General features: G+C 44.0%; 1 protein-coding gene across 3 annotated transcripts in view; it reads right to left on the bottom strand.

Annotated features, from left to right (window-relative positions):
• LOC134204666 (autophagy-related protein 2 homolog A) overlaps positions 1-13,393 on the bottom strand; it is a 143,040-nt gene that overhangs the window by 96,524 nt on the left and 33,123 nt on the right. The window lies entirely within an intron of this gene.

Below are 13,393 nucleotides of genomic sequence, written 5' to 3'. Positions count from 1 at the left end.
GGAATAGACGTCGCCCAACCAATGTGTACCTTAGCTCTTACTCCTTTTCCGTAGATTGTATACAGCATTTTTACCGACACTTACAGTCTATATACTGCTTCAGAAGACTATGCAGACGGTAACTATTTGTGGGCTATGTCTCGACAAGGATTATAGCTGATAACACACTTGGGGACAGCAATACGTTGGGAAAATCCAAAAGTAGAACTTTTGAATCTTTGAACAAATTATTTTAAATATCTTCAGATGAAACACTGGACAGTGAGATGGATTAAAATTATAACAACAGAAATATTCTTTTTAGGGAGAAAGTATCTTATTAATCAAATATCCAAGCGTGAACAATTTCTTTGCTTTTTCATTACATAGTTGATAATCAATCTTTTTTTTTTCTATGCCATTTTAGATTGGTAAATGTTCAGCACTGTAAGACCCAATTTGTTTGGCAATTCATCATTTCTAATTTGATGAAGATTGAATCAGTAGCTAAGGCTACGTGTTTGTTCGCAACTGTTGATAAGCCATCTTAGCAGTTATTCCATTCCATCCCCTCAATTGGTGGAACTTCCTCTCATGAAGACATCCCAAACAACTAAATAGTGTGACCTAAGATGTTCACCCGCGCCGCCTCCGTTTCATTTTGTAATGCATTGCTACAGAGATCCTAATCATCGAAGCAAAACAATGAATTTCCATCAGCGGCCAACCTCCGGTCGGTCGGTCGGTCGGTCATCTGGTTCGCGGTGGGCATCCCTTATCAACCGACCCGAGCGACAACAAACAACACACGTTGCAATATCTACCGTAAACAAAGTCTGGCCCGCTCTGGCTGGGTTCTGCTGGGTTCCACAAATGCATTGCGGATGGTGCGGCGGGCGCGATGCATAATTCCAAAACAAGCGGCACTCGGTCTCGGCGTGGGCAGCGTGCAAGTCGTACACGCTTTGGCAAACACCAATCGACCGCGTATTCTTCAACAACTATTCATATGTATGTTGGTATACATGGCACAGACAGGCACTTGGCTTATGTACCACAGTGGCTGTGTGTTGGTTGTTGGGTATTTAGTTCCACCGGTCGGTCATCCGATCCGACCGGAGAGACAAAGGAAGAAAGATTCCTGACAGCCGACAGACAGACGGCCAGACAGGGGCTTTGTCAACTTTGAGTGATGTGTGGGTGTGGGTGAGGTTTGTTATCTATCTTTCACATTATGCAAACCGTACAGACGATAAAAATCCATGATCATCTCCCTTTTGTTCAATAAGGGAAAAATAACCATCAGGAAACTGGAAATAATTTGCCAATCATTTGTTGACAAACAACTCAAGTTGACCTGAGAAACACGTATTGAACAGCGCTAATATATGTTTATTCGTCGTATATTTGTGCTGTTGTTGACGCTGCGAAAACAATCTGCGTTGCATCCAGAAAAACTAATACCGCACCGTGAGTTAGGCAAAACAAAAATAGCATCTACTCAACACCCCCTGCCTGATTTTATAATCCGGTGCTATGCAAATGACTTTTGCAACGAGCTACGGAGCTGTAGATCTGATCCGCTTATATTTGAAAATGCGATGTTTTGTCTGGCAATTTCTTTGGCATCTAATGCACGCTTATTAGTGTATGACTACTTAATTTAGATTGGCCGGTCAACATTCTAACTGAGACTCGTCCATTTGATGATTTCTCAATAGAAGAATACTGTCTTAACTCTTCAGTCTTCTCAAGTCCTCAGTCGATGTAAATAGAAGCTCAGATAAATCGAATTGATTTGCTAAATCTCACGTTCTGGGGATCCTGTTTTAGATTTCAAGATAAATATAAACAACACATTCCAACTTCAACCGTGATGGGATAGTTTTCCCCCGGCTAGCAAGGTGTATCGATCAGGTGGAAGACGATCTGAGGACCTTCCGAAGACTGCGTGGTTGGCAACGTGTAGTCATGGACCGAATTGAATGGAGAAGACTTTCATGAACTGCATAGGTCACTCCGGACTTAGTCTGAGTAAATAAATAATAATAATTTTCTGCCTGGGCTTCACTATAGACCAACGGCTGATGAGGTTCTTCATCAACGGTTTCGAAATGCAATTCGACATCGATGCCGAATCGAGAAGAACACGAGCCAAGATGCCTTGGTCGTCAACGATGTCAAGTACAATCGTTTCGAACAGCGTAATGGCGCATGAAGTTTGGACTGCCATGCATAGGTTCGGCTAGACTAACGCTGGAAGGCCTCGAACGCCCCAGGAGTTCTCCAGGATGTCCCGCTAGAAGATATGGCCGTCCAACCTCTGCACGATCTGTAGCATGAGCAGATCACCTCCATGATCGGCCTATTGTGGCATCTCCCCCGGGAGCCGTCCTAACCAAACGGAAGGCAATGAATTTTCGATCCACTGGGCCTATTGGGTCCAGTCCAATCTTGCAAAATGACGTGACCATCACCAGATGGTCCGAAATGAAAACAAAAACCACCACGCTTTTAAACAATGTTCTTTATTGACAATCACTGCATGCGCATCGTGACATGTAGAAGCTGACGCATGAGTCCCTTTAGGTAAGCGTGACACCCAGACTGGCAACCACGAGCTGAGAGCCATAAGAAGCATCAGGTCGGTCAGCAATTTTGTTGTCGTTTGATAGGAATGACATCTCTTTTTAATTGATAAATCAATAGTTAAATTAACTAAGATTTTCCAAATTTGATCTAGACTATCTTTTGAAAAGGGCCAAACGTTTATTTGCTGATTTTTTCAAATGGATATAATCGAAAAACGACGCATCCTATAAAAAAAGTGTTGTGTGGGTGACTATCGCAAAATCAGTCAAACTTTCAAATAAAAATGTTGGAAACAATCCAAATTGTTCCCTACACTGAAAAAAAACAGGTCTAAGAACTAGTCAGTTCAATCAGATAGTCTAGATCAAATTTGGAAAAACTAAGTATGCACTTTGCTTTTTACAGCACCTCTTGAAATATTGACCAAAAAATCTATAAAAAGTCAACATAAACAATCAGAACACTTGCATGTTCCCAAAAATTTTTATTTTGGCTTTATGCATTTTTCTTACATTTTATAATACAGGCAAAAAACCATTAATTTCCGCCAGATGGATTATTTCATTGCTGACGAGCATTGATTTCGAGCCAAACATAGGTCAAGTGATCATCACGACAGTCAAGATGACACGGATATGACAACCACAACATCTGGAAAGTTTTCACTGGCAGGCCTTGGTAGTCATATGGCTACTGTTTCTTCGTCATGGGTTCCCAGGTCCGTTCCATTCTCCTACTATGTATCTTTCTCAATAATTCTCATGTTCTAGCAATCGCTAGAACTGGAAATTGACTTCCATACCGTTTCCATTCCTATCCCTATACCTCCAACTTGACTATTCTAGCAAGTATCTCGTTTCCTTCATCCAATTAGATATTCCATAAGTTGCTTTCTCCTATCTATCATATTGGCAGCTCGTTAACCAAGACGGACCTCTGCCTCTCTATCCCAATCCCAAAAATTTCAATAAATTCCGCATGATTACTTGACACATGACCTATGAATTATATGATTGTCATGCTATGTAGGGGTGTCTGGGGTAATATGCACCCCCGGGGCAAAACGACCTTTTGGCATTTTTAGCTGTGTTCTAGGAATATTTTCAAGAATGTTTAATGCAGGATTGGTAGATCGAGATCCGAACTACATGCGCTGTAGTAAATACTCTGAAAAAACTGCCGAAAATGTACTAAAAAATGCCAAAGGGTCGTTTTGCCCCGGGGGTGCATATTACCCCAGTTTCCTCTATGACTTCAACTGTAACACTTTGCAGCACTGGTCCAGTCATAAACAGAAACAAAGCTCTTTAAGCAGAGTCCTTGGCCATCGAAGCATAGATGGCGATGCGTTCTATGAGTGGAATTCTTCATTGCCGAATCAGCTTCTACACGTTTGGAAGCAGTTCTACAACACGTTCTACATACTCGCTGTCCAAGATACTCGTTTTAAGCTGTCGCTAATCAGGGCTATTATTCAGCTCAACAATTCTACGCAGCTCTTCAAGAAGCTGGAGGTCTCGTAGAAGACCACCACCTCTGCCTATTTCTGGTCCGATTCAAGCACCGTGCTTCAACCCGCTGGAAAGCATTCGTCGCAAACCACGTGTCGGTGATCCAGACCACCCCATGCATAGGCTACTGGAGGCACAAAGCTGGTTCCGAAACTCCTACCAACCCAACGGTATTTTGAGGTGCCTCAAGTCAACTCAACGGATATAATCAACTGTTCCCATTAGTGGATTGGAACTTTCCTGGCCTTCACTGTCGCTTGAATGTTGGCCCAAGACCGTCATCAACCAAAAGAAATCCGTGGCCCAATCGAGCTAGGGACGGACTTATTGACTCCTGCGTTCTTAGCTGCACTTCGTCGTCTAGTCTTCCACAGAGGAAAGATCGTCAAACCCCTTCATTGTTGGAAGGAATCTCCGAGCGGTTCCAGATTCCAAGACCGCCAACAACCTTTCAGAATACTGCGATTGCACCAACTAGAATCATCGGCAACAGATCCGGTCCCATTGCTACCCCGAGTGCTTACAACAGATGCACTTCCGTGCAACTAAGAGTTACGAACCGCCACACGCCCCATCGCCATCATCAAAGAGGACAACGTTTTGCCAGCAAACTAGCCGCTGAGAAAAATCGTCAAGCTCCACCCTCATTGTTCGAACTTGGTAAACCGCTACCGATATTTGTCGGCCGGAGGTGACATCTGCTCTTCCCTGTTGGGAGGACACGGCCGGTCAAAGAAAACCCAGGTAACCAGTAAAAAAAGCATTTAAGCATTTAAGTGGCATTACATGCGCCTTTACCGCAAAGCATTAAATGTCAATAAGCCCTATAGTCGCCTTTAATGCTATTTTAATGGTCCAGCAATGGTCCAGTCATAAACAGAACTTCAAGCAGAGTCCTTGGCCATCGAAGCATAGATGGCGATGCGTTCTATGAGTGGGATTCTTCATTGCCGAATCAGCTTCTACACGTTTGGAAGCAGTTCTACATCACGTTCTACATTCTCGCTGGCCAAGATCCTCGTTTCGAGCTGTCGCCAATCAGTGCTATTATTTAGCTCAACAATTCTACGCAGCTCTTCAAGAAGCTGGAGGTCTCGTAGAAGACCACCACCGCTGCCTATTTCTGGTCCGATTCAAGCACCGTGCTTCAACCCGCTGGAAAGCATTCGTCGCAAACCACATGTCGGTGATCCAGACCACCCCAAGCATAGACTACTGGAGGCACAAAGCTGGTTCCGAAACTCCTACCGACCCAACGGTATTTTGAGGCGCCTCAAGTCAACTCAACGGATATAATCAACTGTTCCCATTAGTGGATTGGAACTTTCATGGCCTTCACTGTAGCTTGAATGTTGGCCCAAGACCGTCATCAACCAAAATAAATCCGTGGCCCAATCGAGCTAGGGACGGACTTATTGACTCCTGCGTTCTTAGCTGCACTTCGCCATCTAGTCTTCCACAGAGGAAAGATCGTCAAACCCCTTCATTGTTGGAAGGAATCTCCGAGCGGTTCCAGATTCCAAGACCGCCAACAACCTTTCAGAATACTGCGATTGCACCAACTAGAATCATCGGCAACAGATCCGGTCCCGTTGCTACCTAGAGTGCTTGCAACAGCTGCACTTCTGTGCAACTAAGAGTTACGAACCGCCACACGCCCCATCGCCATCATCAAAGAGGACAACGTTTTGCCAGCAAACTAGCCGCTGAGAAAAATCGTCAAGCTCCACCCTCATTGTTCGAACTTGGTAAACCGCTACCGATATTGGTCGGCCGGAGGTGACATCTGCTCTTCCCTGTTGGGAGGACACGGCCGGTCAAAGAAAACCCAGGTAACCAGTAAAAAAAGCATTTAAGCATTTAAGTGGCATTATATGCGCCTTTACCGCAAAGCATTAAATGCCAATAAGCCCTATAGTCGCCTTTAATGCTATTTTAATGCAGGTTTTGGCCCAATATATGGCTGCTTAAATGCTCAATCCTACTTTATCGATAAAGTAGAAATTTTGCTGAGTAGCATTTATTCAGCATCCGAAATGCTGAATAAATGCTTAATTTTAAAAACAAGAAAAAATGTTTTTTCAATGACATTTTTTTCTAATTATTTTTTTACATAGTTTTATTGTCATATTATATCGTTATTGTATTTTCATATTTGAAATGGAACATAATTTTTTACTTTCTTCGAGCGGGATTCGAACTCACGCTCTTGCCACCCGACGCTGTAGTTGTCATCGCCCTTACCAGCTGGCCCATAAGAGAGATGGTAGTGGGAATAATTTTGCCCAACATTAACAAAACCCCCTTTCAGGATCATTGAAACTTAATCTAACTCATTTCAGAATGCAACCGTCACAAACGTCATACCCAGTTTCAATGAAACAGCTACAGTAGTGCTGCTTTAATGCATTAATCGAAAATAGTGCAATGGAATAATCAAATGTAGCTAAACTATGTAACTAGTGATAGGGTTAGGTTAACAACAATTACTCCTGTCAATGGTCGGAATGGAAAAAACATTCTGCACGTACCGATTTCTATTCTCAAATTTAAGTTCATTGGACAAATAGTCTCCGCTATATGGTTCCATATTGGAAAACGTTTGACGTATGAACACTACAGGCCTTAAAGTGGCACTAATGTAGCTGTTCCATTGCACTTAACGAAAAACAACATTGTGCATTCAAAATGCTATTATAAGACTATGCCTCTCATGATTGCTTTGAGAATGCTTATTTAGAACAGCCAGGTTTTCGAAATGCTTATTTACAGCATGAAGCATATGCAATGCCATTATAATGCTACTATAGTGCTTACTTTAATGCTTATTGGTTACCTGGGAAGTAAATCTAACGCAGCTAGGAAACACACGTCGTTCGTCTCTAGCACGCTGCTCGAGAAAGCTTTGGGTGAGGCCTTGGGCTCAAAATATACGTCCCATGGCATTCTTGCTTGATGCCGTTGCAACACGTGACGCAAACAGGGCTGACTTCCCCCCATGCGGGTCCGATACCGCGTAGAAGAGATCTGTGACTTAGGGTAAATTTCTTCACCTCCACTTGAGCGTTTAACCAAGTTTAAGCGCATGGGTAAGCACCGCTTATGAGATAAGCGAAGGTAAAAAACCAGAATAATCCACCTAGCGGCGATGATGCCTTTCTCGTGCATCGTAAAATGTACTGAAAAAATCACATAAGAAAGGTCAAAAAAGCACTTTAGGGGAATAGATCGCATATTTTCTACCATTTTGCATGTTTTTGCATTAATTACCACCATTCTCGGAAAAACATTTTTTTTCGATTTAGAATTTTTTTTCCAAGGGGGGACTTTTGGGAAAAAACAATGATTTTTCAATAATTCCGAAATGCAATGTCCGATCGGCCCAATTTTCAATAGCAAACAATGGGACCGCATTTCCCGTCGAATGCAACTTGTTACTAGTAAATCGGGTAATGCTAAGTTCCAAAAAGTGTGTCTACAAAATATGTACACACACACACACACATACATACATCGGGGCAGCAGGGACTTTGTCAAAGGGCTTGACGACCCCTCCCCATGGCCACTGCGAGTTAGACCGGGACCATCGTCCTTAACCCCTAATCCCAAGGCGTCAAGCGACCCGTGCCGAGGGAATGCATGGCCAAGGAGGTGAAATAGCTAGGCCTTTAACGAAGCCTGTGGGGTACCTGGGCACCCTCCACAGTAATTGTCCCTTACCGCGTCATGCTGGGCTCTGGCGTGGTGGACCTCTTTTCCCGAGCAACTCGTGGGACCAAAATGGAAAACCAAGTCAATTCTTCAATTAGTGGTAGTAGTGCAGGCGACAACCCCTTCGCAAGAGGTGGGTTGTTCAGGTCTCCGCCTAGGAGGCCAGAGGCAATAGTCGGCAGCTCAGTGCGCAGCGCCAGCGTGGGTCACTTAACCTTCCTCTCGGCTAAAAAATTTGGGGTTGTATACAAGACACGACCACTCGACGTAAACTACGTAAAACCAAATATAGTACACTGAACCAATTATTCCGCTCTATATAGAAGAGAAGGGACCATCCCACGACACTACTACCCGGTTTAGCAGCATCTCCCACTCTATGAGGTAGTAGGGGCTCCAATGTCTAGCGGCTGAGCCACCCCATTCATACAACCCAGTTCAATAATAGATAATACCCTAAAAGTAGGCAATTACCAAGGATTGGAACGCGCTGTATAGGGGATGCAATATGCATGGAAGAACTAAATTTTTTAATAGTTTAGCGTTAATAATCAATAGTTTCAAAACTACTGGCAAATTGGTGGAGAGTTTACGAATAAATTGATATATAAATCATTAAAATCCATTGGAAAATAAAAGACCTATTAATGTTACAAATCTTACATGATTTCGTGACGGTCTCGAATTTGGAAATTTTCATTTGTCACCCTGTATCCGAGTCTTCCCCTTAGACGTAGTTTACGTCAAAAACGCCGGTAGGGGTTATTGACGGCCCATGGCTTGTGGAGGCGATGAACCGCAAACGCGATGGGCTTTCGGCCTTCGAGGTGGCGACGGAACAGCTGGACGCCATCATCGATTTTGCGTCATCGAAGCATAAATCAGTAAGGACCTCAAGAGGAGCTTGCAGAAACTTCGAAAGTCGATGCTGGACGCCAAGCTGAAGAGGGCGGTCGGGACGGCCAAGTGTAAACCCGTGAAATTCGTGGAGTGGAGGTCTACCCAGACTGAGGCCCAAGGAGTGCCAGCGAAGACGGTGGTCCCAAAATCTACCCAGACTGAGGCTAAAGTATTTGCGGGCACGTCGGGGGTGACTGCTCCAACGGTCACAAAAACGGGGAAGACAGTCTCCAGGGGATAAGCTCCCTGGGGTCTCTCTAAAACGCGGAGGGTTACTACCCCGAACAAGGGTAGTGGGGCTGGGAAGCTGAACCCCGGCCAGGTACCTCCAAAACCGGGGGAGGAAGGACCTGGAAAGGTCCGTCCACCCAGGAAAGACGGTGGTAAGGGGTTACGGTAGGCTGAGAGCTCTCAGCCGCACCAGACCAGGGAAATAGAGGGGGATGACGCCTCCTGGACCCTGGTCAAGAACAAGAGGAAACCGAAGACGTCAAGGGCCGAAAAGAAGGCCCAGGCGAATGAGGGTAGCAAGAAGTCTAGGGTAGGCGCCAATCGCTCCAGGGGCGATGCCCTAGTCATCACGGCGGACGAGGCTAAGTACTCGGACGTCTTGAAGGCGATGAGAAGTGACGTCAAGCTCGGTGAACTCGGCGCCGACGTACGTCGAATAAGACGTACCCGGATGGGCGAGATGATCCTCGAGCTGAAGCGGGGCATCTCGCAAAAGGGCGCTGCCTGCAAAAAGTTGACGGAGGAAGTCCTAGGCGAGACGGTCAAGGTGAGGACACTCACTACGGAGGTGAATCTAAGGGTTAAAGACCTGGACGAGATCACTGAAGTCGAAGAGCTCGTCACGGCACTGCGGCGACAGTGTGAAGTGGAGACGCCCACCGCAGCCGTTCGGCTACGGAAAGGTCCGGCAGGGACGCAGGTAGCATTGGTTCGGCTATCTGCAGCGGACGCCTCCAAGGTAGTGGTCGGTATGCCCTGTGGGCATATACGAGCAACCCTAAGTTTGCTTCAAGTGCCTGGAACCGGGGCACAAGCAATGGGACTGCAAAGGCCCTGACAGAAGCAATCTCTGCCGACGCTGCGGATTGGAGGGACTTAACTGCTGCACGAACCCTCCCAATTGTTTGATTTGTTCCAGCAAAGCTGTGAACAGCAAGCACCCCATGGGGGGTTCGATGTGCCCGGCGTTTGAGCGTGCTGCAAAATCACAGTGCAGGTAACGCAGCTGGCTTGCTCGGCCTCGCCCGAGTGTTTGGTGTGCGCAGGTTTAGAGGAAACGGCGGAACACGTGTTGTTCGTGTGCTCACGTTTTCGCGCAATGCGTGACCACATGCTTGCCACATGTGGTCTGGACACTACCCCGGACAACCTAGTTCGGAGGATGTGTAAAGATGAAGTTGGCTGGAACGCCGTTTCATCGGCTATCGCCCAAATCGTCTCGAAGCTACACAGAAGGTGGCGCGTGGACTCAAGGATGGCTAGTTCAGGCGCAAATAAGAGGTGGTCCAAGGGATCGGAGTCGGCTTCATGGGTCATACCGGTGGTCATGCCCTGTGGTCGAACTCGATCCTTTAATCGAACAAGTGGCCGCGCGAAGAACAACATGGTATCGTCGGCGGGTTCCGAGCCCGAGGACGGAAAGGAGTCCTCGTCAAGGCTGAGGCAGGCGTAGGCACCGCGTCGGCAAGTCCCTCTGTGTGCTGGCGAATAGGCCCTATCGCAGAAAGGTCAATTTGGGGTACACGCGGCATCATCATTCTTGATACCAGTCGTGCAGAGGGAAGCAGGCGCGAAGTCGACCCTTCCCACCTTCCGAGGACATAGAGCGTGGTAAGGCCACCTGGAAAGCCGGCAACGCGCTGGCACGATACCAGGGTGTTCTTCTAAAAAAAGCGAGTTACGATGTTCGGTGCTGCAAGGACACGCAGCTAACCTCGAGGGTGCGTTGTGCACTGGCCCCCCTTTGAAGCATTACTTTCTGGTTGTACCGAAGGGACTATGAGCTTGGCGGCAATGGAAACGGTTTAGCGGGTCGGGGATGTAGTCCTGCCTCCCTCGTTTGCTGTTGGAGGTGATCCCTAACCCCGCACTTCCTGGACAACCCAGGATGTCTGTTGAGCAGATTCCCCCTCCATTGCTTAGGAAGAAAAAAAAACACACACATACATACGCACATACAGACATCACCTCGATTCGTCGAACTGAGTCGATCGGTATATAACACTATGGGTCTCCGGGTCTTCTATCAAAAGTTGTTTTTTGGAGTAGTCCTATAGCCTTTCGGTACAACTTTGTTGTACGAGAAAGGCAAAAATGTCTCTTAGTGGGCCAAACTTTGATACGCAGAACTGGTGCTTTTGGGTGAACCAAACGTAAAATTACAGTGCCTAAATAAATTACTAATTCTTTCCCCAATTTTTCAATAATATAATTTTGCTGAAAATGACATTTGCCTCAAAATAACATTAAAAAAAACATTTTCTACTAAACTACATTTGCCGAGAATGACACTACCACAAAAGTAGCATTTTCCCCGAAAAATTATATTTGCCTGAAAATAACATTCCTCCGAAAATGACATTAGCCCAAAAAAAACAATTGTCTTAAAGTAACATTTACCCAAAAGTAACATTACTCCGAAGAAGACATTTCTCTGAAAATAAAATTTCTCTGTGACATTTTCCCGAAAATAACAACATTTCCCTATAATAGCGTTTCTCGAAAATAAAATTTTTACGAAATTATCCCGATGACATTGCCATATCTCTGAAATTGACACTTCACCGAAAAAGACATTTGCCCGAAAAAAAACTTTTACACGAAAGTAACATTTCCTGAATGACACTTGCTGAGAATGACATTTCAAAGGAAACGTTTCTTCCAAAATACTTGCTGGAAAATAACATAAGACTAAAAATAAAACTTCCCTGAAAATGATATTTGCCAGAAAAATAACATTACTTCGAAAAGGACAATAATTCTCTGAAATTGTCATTTCCCTTAACAGCATTCCAGAAAATAACATTTCCTCGAAAACAACATTTCTCCATTAGCATTAAAATGACATTTCCATGAAAAGTTCTGTTCTGGGAAAGTTACATTTTTCTTAACCGAGCCAAAAATAACATTTATCGCTTGGTTTTTAAAAACGTCGTTTGTCAAAAAGAGAGGCACACTTTATTTTCATTCTCTTTCGATTATTACGAAGCATTAGTAGCATTTACATTGTTTTATTTGGCAGAAATCTGAAGAACTTTGTTTAGTATGCTGAGGTAAAAAAACACAACAAACACACAAAAGACACAAATGCGAAACTAACCTAGATATTAGAGAAAGAGAGCGCAATGAAAATGTGTCTCTCATTTGGACATATGACGTTGTCAAAAATAATGCTAGATTTGTTTGAAAATCACATTTCTCTGAAAATAACATTTCCACTAACATAGAAATTCCTCAAAATAACATTTCCTCTAAAAAATATTTGCTTGAAAATAACATTTGCCTAAAAATTAAATTTTACCGGTTTTTTTTTTGAAAACTATAATTTCTTGAAAACATTATTTTCCCCAAAAATAACATCACTAGAAATCAGGAGTGTTGGTAAAATCATCGGATTGCGAATTTAAAGGAATGCATCCAGTTTTTTATGCTAAATCGCAACGTTTCACTCATTTCGCCCCAAAAAAGCATTCAAAATAAATTTAGGGCAATTCGTGGTTTATAAAGGCAAGAGTATTCATTGTTCTATGTGACGAATGTCAATTCACTGTTTTTAACAACGGAGAACAAAAGAAAACCTTCGATGATTGAAATGGATGATTCAACTTTGCCATCAGTTTTTAGGTGCTGAGTTTGTGTTATTCAACTCACGATTGATTTGAATCGTTCATGAGATTGGAGATTTTAAGTTTTTCTTCACTGGCTGATAGTATTTATAATCAAAAACGAAAAATCGTCTCACTTATCATTTTACACTTCCTTACAATTCGTCTCATTTATCACCTCTCAACATTCCAACTGCTCTTTTGTTATTTGTTACTTCTCACTTTTTTATATTTGTACTGTGAGAAGTGGCAAATGACAAAGAATATCTAAACCGTGAAAATGAGAAGTGATGGTCGAAACGGCCGTTTAGCTGAAAAGGCAATTTGGCCGAAATGGACATGAGGCCGAAAGTGCGTTTGGCTGAACTGGTCATTTTGCTGAAAAAGCCGCGTGGCGGAAATAATCGTTTTGCAAAAAGGACCATTCAGTCGATCGTTCCATTTGATCGAAATGATCGTTTGAAAGAAAGGTCCATTTGGCCGAAAATGTCACTTGGCGGAACGAGTTGACAATTTTGGTCAAATTACCCAGTCAAATGACATTTTTGAACAAATGACCCTTTCTTCCTAAGACCATTTCGACCAAAAGGAATTTTCTGCCACATTTCCTATTCGGCCAAACGAAATGTTGGCAAACTTTTTCTCTCGAATAAATTACCAGTTCGGCTCTACGGCGGTTTCGGCCAAATGAAATTTTCGGCCCAAATCGAAAATCGTTAGCGAATTACCAATTTTCTTTCCAAGTGAAGGTGTACATCGACGCCGATAGTTTTTGACACATCGCTGCACAGGGTACACAACTTTGCGTGGTGTGTTACGGTGTAAGATCTACCATGGTTACATTGTCAGCTACAGACTAATCCT

This window comes from Armigeres subalbatus, chromosome 1 (genome assembly GCF_024139115.2).
Source record: "Armigeres subalbatus isolate Guangzhou_Male chromosome 1, GZ_Asu_2, whole genome shotgun sequence".
NCBI lineage: Eukaryota > Metazoa > Arthropoda > Insecta > Diptera > Culicidae > Armigeres > Armigeres subalbatus.
The sequence above is the reverse complement of the archived record's forward strand: the minus strand, read 5'-3'. Positions and strand labels throughout refer to the sequence as shown.